Genomic DNA, 9848 nt, shown 5'->3' on the forward strand with positions numbered 1-9848 from the left:
TTTTTTTTTTTTTTTTTTTTTTTTTTTTTAGAATAGAAAATTTACTGATCATTATGTGAACTGGCAATGGCTTCAGACCAACATAGGTCATATAGCCAAGGAGTGAAAATAGGTCAATTTGTCACACACATAAGAGACAGGGCTTTCGGAGCCACGGCATCTGCAATACTATTCAGAGCCCGTGGAATACAATGAAAAGAAATAGAGATGAAAGATGTTATAAGAATTTTCACATCTGAAATAGTTATAGCCGCCTCAAGGGGGGGGGAGGGGACTATGCCTCACATCATTATACCTGGCCAATCCTGAATTAGGTACAGATATTGGATTAGGGTTAAAAAAAAAATTAAAAACAAAACAAAAAAAAATCCCCACCTTGGTGCCTCCCACCTTAAAATGCTACTTCACTGGTTATTATTTAATGGGCAAAACCTTCTTTTTTTTTTTTTTAATGAAAATAAGGTATAAAACAGATCAATTCAGGTCGAAACATACTTAATCTGGATCAATATCACACGATCAAATCCTCGAGATTTAAATCTCTACTTGACAGTGCAAATTAATGTCTATCATGTTATAACTACATTGGCCTTCAAATGTATCATATCGATCAAATGGTAAAGATATCCTTTGCCTCAGGCAATGTGAGATTGTAATTGAATTCTTACATCATTATTAACTCTCATTTTGGTGCCTCCTGCCCTATTGTACATGTCACACCCACCTCCACTCACCTGAAGGCTGGTGACATGGACACACAAACGTGTCCACAATCCACTCAGGATCCACGATGCAGTACTTTAAGTTCATAAAGTTATGGAATGTATCTACAATCACATATATAGTAATAATCAAGATACACACAACTGATGATGTCTAATGATATTTATCATATTTACCAAAAGAGTTTTCACAACGGAAGCCATAATTACGGTTATGCCACTAGGGCTACATCTGATATACAAAAGGGGTCAAAAGGAAGATTATACTCTCATCCTTAGCGTGCTCCGAATGCACAGTCATCACATACTCAACTATCTTCGTGCGTAGCTAACTCCTCATCCCAAAGGTCACGTCCGTAGAGAGTCGGCTCCTCAGCTATATACTCCGGGTGTTTACCTGAATCAACATCTAAAAAGGGGACAACAACGGGGGTGAGCTTCCACGAAGTCCAATGAAGGGTACACACAAACAATCACAACATTCCATAAAAATAGAGACAAGTATAAATACTAAACCACAACAATATTAATGAAATTAGATGAATACAATTACATGATCAAGTTATTTACAAACAATCCTAAGCAACAAATTTTAAGTCCAAAATGGGTATTAATGCTACTGCAACATAGGGGATATCCCAGGTACACTGGTCTGGAGAACCCCTTTGGCCTTCTAGCGATATACGTCAGTTGCGAGTCAGGAGCCTGCACATTCCGGTCCAAAGAACCCCTTTGGCTACCTGCAAACCCCTAATGAATAATCCCACCCTATAGCCACAGTCCCGGACCGAAGAACCCCTTCGGGTCATTCGAGCTGTAGGATAGTCACGGTCCTAGTTCGGAGAACCCCTTCAGGTCTCCATGCTGTGCTGTGGGATAGCCAATATATCAACCCCTGTTGGCAAGGCTTGTAGAACTCGGGTTATTTTCCTAACCCAACACATTCTAAGTCTATATTGGTATAGGTGCTACTATAACATAGTTGTGAGGTAGGAGCCTGCATGTGCTGGTTCGGAGAAGCCCTTCGGTCACATCAGACCCCTTATTAATAATCCCACCCTACAGCCCTGGCCGGGTCCGGAGAACCCTTTCGGTTGTTCGACCTGTAGGATAGCCAATACCTTACCCCCTACTAGCAAGGGTTGTAGCACCTGGTTTAAATTCCTAACCCACAGATTCTAAGTCTATATTGGTATTGGTGCTACTATAACATAGTTGTGAGATAGGAGCCTATATGTGTCGGTCCGGAGAACCCCTTCAGTAAAAATGATTTACGTAAAATGCATGATCTTAAGCGATTAGAGAACAAAATTAGAATATCTGAAGCATTGATGATTCACTTATAAGTATGAAATTAAATAGATCCAAATAGTAAGAGAGGCAGTGGCCCACTGTGGATCCGAGCAGGCAAACCTATCCATGAAGGACCCCTAAGCTTCTGCTTACTCTATCTGTCCAATGGCTTTGATTGGCTGGATTAACTAATTAATTTTTCATAAGTAAAACTAACCAAATCAACTAACAAGCTTAATTAGATTTTTTTTTTTTTTTTTTATTCCTTTTATTCTTTGTGTGGCCCGTGATTTTATTTCTCTTTTTTTCTTATTTTACAACTATTCAATCTTATCCTTCACCGAAATCAACGAAGGTTTGAGAACAATTGTAGACCAGCATCTTGGATCTTGAAAGTGGTGGTATGTGATCTTCAGGATTTCTCGCGATTGACTGGTATTGGAGTCATGTATTAATTTCAGTTTTTAAAAAGAACTTCCATATATGCATTTTTAGTCTTAAATAGACAGAAGTAGAAATAAACACTGAGTAATATACTTAACGGTTTAAACACATAAAAACAGCATTTTTTCCATCCAAATCACATTAGTATCAGGCAAGAAGATATAAGTTCCCCCCTATTTTTTCCCCATCCGTGGAAAATGTTCATTGAAATTAAAAAGATAAGAACAAGTAGAAAACTAGGTACCATCAAGCAGAGAGAAAACGTAATATAATATTGCAATAAAAACCACAATCTCTCTCGATCGAAATAAGGATAAGAAGCAACAAATGGGTAATTGTTGGACAATACTCTTTCTCAACCTCTTATTCAAAATAGAACTTTAATAAACGAAGGCAAATAGAACGATCTGAAATGAGGCTTACCTGATTAGTACTTGTCACCCTGCATCAATACTACCCGGCTACTTCCCAACCCCAATGGTCTCTTGGGCTGTTAATTTATAATGATAGAATAATTCTTTGCTCTTCACCCTGAAAAGTAGAAAAGTAGAGAAGTAGAAATTCCATGCCTTGCTTATCACCCAAGCATTGAATATATCATAATACTTTTTTATTATTTATTAGAAATGCTATTATCATGTTACATAGAAAATAAATATTTTTTTGGGGTAGTCATAAATTTAATTTTCCAATCAGGGGCAGTTTTTTTAACTAAAGGAAATTCAGCTAGATTTTTTTTATAAGAATAGTGACTGGACTACCAATGGGGATTTAGATAAAGTCACCACATCATATTTTTTATTTTTTTTGGGTTAGGAAATTTTTATATCATATTTCATCATATTTCATAATCACTTGGAGGGAAAAAAGACATTTTATAACAATATGAAGGTGTAGATATTGCATGTATTACGTACAGGACCCACCATTCAAAGGTAGTTTCCACTTTAGACATACTTGAGCGCATGTCACAAGCCAAGTATCAGTCCGATATTGAAAAGGAAATTTGGAACCCAACCGTGACCTTCAAGGCATGGCCTCATGCCCTCAGATAACTGCCACGTGGGTTTTTTTTTTCCCTCTTTCTTTCTGGTTGTAGAATCTGGCATCCTTCTTCTTTTCTTCTTCTTCTTCTTCTTCTTCTTCTTCTTCTTCTTCTTCTTCTTCTTCTTCTTCTTCTTTTTTTTTTTTTAGAATAGAAAATTTACTGATCATTATGTGAACTGGCAATGACTTCAAACCAACATAGGTCATATAACCGATGAGTGAAAATAGGCCAATCTGTCACACACATAAGAGACAGGGCTTTCGGAGCCAAGGCATCTGCAATACTATTCAAAGCCCGTGGAATACAATGAAAAGAAATAGAGATGAAAGATGTTATAAGACTTTTCACATCTGAAATAGTTATAGCCGCCTCAGGGGGGGGACTGTGCCTCGCATCATTATACCTGGCCAATCCTGAATTAGGTACAGATATTGGATTAGGGTTAAAATAAAATTAAAAACAAAACAAAAAAAAATCCCCACCTTGGTGCCTCCCACCTTAAAATGCTACTTCACTGGTTATTATTTAATGGGCAAAACCTTCTTTTTTTTTTTTTATGAAAATAAGATATAAAACAGATCAATTCAGGTCGAAACATACTTAATCTGGATCAATATCACACGATCAAATCCCCGAGATTTAAATCTCTACTTAACAGTGCAAATTAATGTCTATCATGTTATAACTACATTGGCCTTCAAATGTATCATATCGATCAAATGGTAAAGATATCCTTTGCCACAGGCAATGTGAGATTGTAATTGAATTCTTACATCATTATTAACTCTCATTTTGGTGCCTCCTGCCCTATTGTACATGTCACACCCCACCTCCACTCACCTGAAGGCTGGTGACATGGACACACAAATGTGTCCACAATCCACTCAGGATCCACGACGCAGTACTTTAAGTTCATAAAGTTATGGAATGTATCTACAATCACATATATAGTAATAATCAAGATACACACAACTGATGATGTCTAATGATATTTATCATATTTACCAAAAGAGTTTTCACAGCGGAAGCCATAATTACGGTTATGCCACTAGGGCTACATCTGATATACAAAAGGGGTCAAAAGGAAGATGATACTCTCATCCTTAGCGTGCTCCGAATGCACAGTCATCACATACTCAACTATCTTCGTGCGTAGCTAACTCCTCATCCCAAAGGTCACGTCCGTAGAGAGCCGGCTCCTCAGCTATATACTCCGGGTGTTTACCTGAATCAACATCTAAAAAGGGGACAACAACGGGGGTGAGCTTCCACGAAGTCCAGTGAGGGGTACACACAAACAATCACAACATTGCATAAAAATAGAGACAAGTATAAATACTAAACCACAACAATATTAATGAAATTAGATGAATACAATAACATGATCCGGTTATTTACAAACAATCCTAAGCAACAAATTTTAAGTCCAAAATGGGTATTAATGCTACTGCAACATAGGGGATATCCCTGGTACACTGGTCTGGAGAACCCCTTTAGCCTTCTAGCGATATACGTCAGTTGCGAGTCAAGAGCCTACACATTCCGGTCCAAAGAACCCCTTTGGCTACCTGCAAACCCCTAATGAATAATCCCACCCTATAGCCACAGTCCCGGACCGAAGAACCCCTTCGGGTCATTCGAGCTGTAGGATAGTCACGGTCCTAGTTCGGAGAACCCCTTCAGGTCTCCATGCTGTGCTGTGGGATAGCCAATATATCAACCCCTGTTGGCAACGGTTGTAGAACTCGGGTTATTTTCCTAGCCCAACACATTCTAAGTCTATATTGGTATTGGTGCTACTATAACATAGTTGCGAGGTAGGAGCTTGCATGTGCTGGTCCGGAGAAGCCCTTCGGTCACATCAGACCCCTTATTAATAATCCCACCCTACAGCCCTGGCCGGGTTCGGAGAACCCTTTCGGTTGTTCGAGCTGTAGGATAGCCAATACCTTACCCCCTACTGGCAAGGGTTGTCGCACCTGGTTTAAATTCCTAACCCACAGATTCTAAGTCTATATTGGTATTGGTGCCACTATAACATAGTTGTGAGATAGGATCCTATATGTGTCGGTCCGGAGAACCCCTTCGGTCACGGTAAACCCTAATTAATAATCCCACCCTACAACCCTGGTCTAATCCGGAGGACTCTTTCGATTGTCTGAGCTATAGGATAACCAATACTTAAATCCCTATTGGCAAGGGCTGTAACACTAAGGTGATTATTCTCCTAGCTCAATGCATTTTAACATGCCACATTCCATATCATCGTCATACTCATACACACACCATCATACCATTATGCAATATCACATTTACCAAATAGAACAAGTTTATAATATGCAAACATCATGTTATAGATAACAATATCATCAACATCCACAATTTAATACTTAATTAGGAAACAATTTTAACATGAAACTACCATGAATGCACGTATGGATGACATGTTATAAACATTCCATAAAAAAACACAAAATTCCCTTACCTCGAGTCCTAGGTGATGATGGATAGCCGATGGCCTCACGCCGCATTGTCTCATCACCTCTTGGTTCTGCTCCTAGAAGACATAAGATTTTTAAGAAATAAATCACCCATGAGAAATGAGACCCTCGGCACATGTTCTAGCTTCATTTCCTATTTTCCTTTTCTTTGAAATTATTCTCAATTGGGGGGTTTTATAACTATAGGGCTAATTTATATGTGGGGGATGTTCACTCACCTCAATTGACTTAGATTAAGTGTAATCAATGGGTTGGTTAAGATGGGTTTACACAATGCACCCAAAATTTTCCAAAGTTCCAGTCGCGATTAAGCTAAATTTGGGAATTTCAGTTGAGGGTATAGGTGGTGACCACTAATGGCTTATGTGGTCACTACCCAATCTACTATACCCATTTTTAATTTCATTTTCCTCAATTTAATTTTGGGTTTGAATGGTGGAGTATAGAGGGTTTAGGCAAGACCCACCATTTCTAGGGTTTAGTCATCAAAATTGGGGATTTCATTAGGGAGGGTTCATGAACTCAAATTGATCCATCAATCTTGCTAGGATAAATCTCTTACACTAAACCCCTCTCCCAATTTGTAGCCTTGACAAGTGGGAAAGTGGGTTTTAGGAAATTTTCCCATTTCTAGGTTTTATGTTGCTTAAATTAGTGTTTTTGATGGGGCTTTCTATGGATATTGTCCACAAACTCAATTGCGACCATTCCATCCTTAGTTTAGATGTAAGAAATCATTTTTCCAACCTAGGGTTAGGTTAGGATGTTAGGTCATAGAGTAAATTCTCAAATCCTAGGGTTTTGGATTGCCAAATTTTGGGGCTTTTCATATGGGAGGTTTCTCACACTCTGGAACTTGTTGATTAGGTCCCTCTAACCAAAATCCCCCATTTAATCTGTAGATTGGGTAGGTGGGTAAAGGGATTTTGGTTGGGGGAGTTTCCATTAACTTTAATGGAGAGCAAAAATGGGAGAGAGAGATAACTATTTAGAAAGTAGAGAGAAAGAGGAGACTTACCTTCAATGGGTAGGTGCCCTCCTTGCTCCCCTCTTCTCCCTCCTCCCTTTCTCTTCTCCTCCTTTCTCCCTTCTACTACTTTTAATTTGTTAGAGATGAAGTGAATGGAGCAAGAGTTCTATTTAGAGCCACTTAAGTTAACTAAGGACTGTTTAGATGAAAAATAGGTTTTCACCCATTACCTGGTTAACCCATTATTTGGCACTAATGGGCTCTGTTGCAGGAGAATTTTCAAATGGGCCAACAACCCATTCCAATAAGCCCACAAGCCCAAGCCAAAGGATAGAAGCTAGAAATAAAAGTTGCAATCCAGGATTTTAGAGTAACTTCACGGAGACACCTGAACCAACTCAGAAGGAACTAGAAGTCTTGCCATATATGGATGGAAAGATCTAAAAGTCTATTTTTCAATAAAAAAAAAAAAAAAGATGAATCATTTGATATTTTCTAGAAGAAGCTATGGTCATTTTGGTAAAGTGTCTCTGAATTGATTGCAGACTCTTAAAAGTCCAAAATTCATCTTTTTAATCCAACTTTCATTCACATTCAGTTCTAGAACTTCTTGGGCAATTCAACCATTATTTTTCTAGACTCTTCAAGATGTGAAAAATGCCTCTTAAGGTTCCCAAGGTCCTTTTCTATTAGATAGTTGTTTGTCTTCCCCATGTTTATTTTTTCCAATTAGTCTTAGTTTCATTCTTGGAAATTGCCTATGCTTGAAAGGTTGTTGCATGCCCATCTATATAAAGCCTACACCAGTGAACAAAATGGAACATACTTGGAGTTTATTCATAATTTGTGCCTTTGGCCTTTGAGAATAAGTAGTTCCTCTTGAGTTCTCTTATCCCATAGGTGGATTTCCTTTGGGTGGCAAGTTTTTTTTTTTTTTTCTTTTGAATTGATCACTTATGTTACCTCCTAATCCTCTATAATTTTTTGATGTCAAGTTGGTATCAGAGGTTAAGTTCAATGGTGGATCGTCGAAGACGTGGACTAAATGTTGAATCATCAATAGCTCAAGAAAGAGATGTAGAAATGGATGACTTAAGGAGATAAGTGCAACAATTGCAGGAACGCTTGCAACGCTTCAGTTCTCTGGAATATGATGATTTACGTAATGATTCAGAGCATGATTCTTTTAATGAGGAAGATGGTAACCCCCTTGGTTGTACTCAAAATGAAGGCTCAAATGGAAGAGGTTTCCCTCGACATTGTTATCAAGAACCACGTCAAATCCAACATGATAATTTTATAAAAGTTAATATTCCTGAATTTGAAGGAAAAATACAACCAGAAGTGTTCTTGGATTGGTAAAATACGGTGGAAAGAGTCTTTGATTACAAAGACATACCTAATGATCGAAAGATAAAGCTATTTGCTATAAAATTGAAAAAGTATGCTTCCATTTGATAGGAGCACTTAAAGCAACAAAGGGCTCGTGAAGGAAGGAGTCGAATTGCAACATGGGAAAAAATGAAGAAAGAACTAAAAAGGAAGTTCTAACCCGAGAAGTACCATCAAGATGCATTCCTTAAGTTTCACAATTTCAGACAAAAGGAGTTGTTCGTGAAAGAGTATATAATAGAGTTTGATCATCTCATGATTTTTTGTGACATCTCCGAACCGGAAGGGCAAACTATTGCTCATTATCTTGGTGGACTTCGATTAGAAATTAGCAATGTTGTCCAATTGCAAACTTATTGAACTTATAATGATGTTTTTCAACTTACAATCATGATGGAATGATAACTCAAAGAAGCACGTGGTAGTGGCTCTCGATCTTAGAACAAAGAGGTTTATCCTAACCGTGGAAGTGATTCTACTTCCAAACCTAAGGTGGGCCCTTCAAAGCCACCCCCTAAGAATGTTGAAGCATCAAGTTCCAGCCATCCTACCTCTTTCAATTCACGAAAATGTTTCAAGTGTTAAGGGTTCAGACACATCACTTCCAATTTTCTAAACCGCAAGATTGTTTCTTTAGTTGAAAAAGATTTCAAAGAAAAACAATAAGTGAACTCATCTAGTTCCAATGAATGATTGAAAAAGGAAGAGGAAGTTGTCTATGGATATTAAGGAAAGTCTCTAATCCCTCATTGAATTTTGAATGCAACCCCTATTGAGGAAGAAACATGGCTACGTGACAGTATATTTCACATTAGATGTACCTCTTATAGAAAAGTGTGTAATGTCATCATTGATAGAGGAAGTTGTGAAAATGTAGTAGCTACAACAATGGTAGAGAAATTACAACTCAAGACGGAGAAGCATCCTCAACCTTACAAGCTTTCATGGTTTCGCAAAGGAAATGAGGTAAAAGTAGATAAAAGATGCCTTGTTCAATTTTTCATTGGGAAAAAATATAATGATGAAGTATGGTGTGATGTTATTTTCATGGATGCTTGCCATTTGCTTCTTGGGAGGCCTTGGCAATTTGATAAAAAAAACTAAGCATGATGGATTTAAGAATACTTACACTTCTAAGAAAGATGGAATTAAAGTCACTTTGGGTCCATCCAAAATAGAGAGAAATCTTAAATCTTCAAAAGGGGAGGGAAATAATTTACTCTCAAAATCTAAAGTTGGTAAGGCCATAGAAGAATCAAAGGTGGCTTATGCTCTTGTGGTGTTAGAAGAAAATGAAGCAAACTATGTCATCCCTTCTCAAGTGCAACCCCTTCTTCAAGAGTTTAAGGATGTTGCTCCGGAAAAACTTCCACCCGGTCTACCATCCATAAGGGATATTCAACGTTGCATAGATTTTGTTTCCGAGCTGTCATTCCAAATAAGGTAGCCTATAGAATGAGCCCAAAGGAGCATGAAGA

At 38.0% G+C, this 9848-nt stretch overlaps 1 long non-coding RNA gene across 1 annotated transcript; it reads right to left on the minus strand.

The window, feature by feature from the left end:
- Positions 1–870: 870 nt before the first annotated feature.
- Positions 871–3028, minus strand: LOC122093493. The gene is made up of 2 exons (XR_006144483.1): positions 2883–3028; positions 871–1131 (listed from the first exon to the last, which is right to left on the minus strand). It is a non-coding gene; the product is annotated as an uncharacterized LOC122093493 (long non-coding RNA).
- Between the last annotated feature and the right edge of the window lie 6820 nt (positions 3029–9848).

The sequence above is a fragment of the Macadamia integrifolia genome, chromosome 11 (assembly GCF_013358625.1).
Source record: "Macadamia integrifolia cultivar HAES 741 chromosome 11, SCU_Mint_v3, whole genome shotgun sequence".
NCBI classification, from domain to species: Eukaryota; Viridiplantae; Streptophyta; class Magnoliopsida; order Proteales; family Proteaceae; genus Macadamia; species Macadamia integrifolia.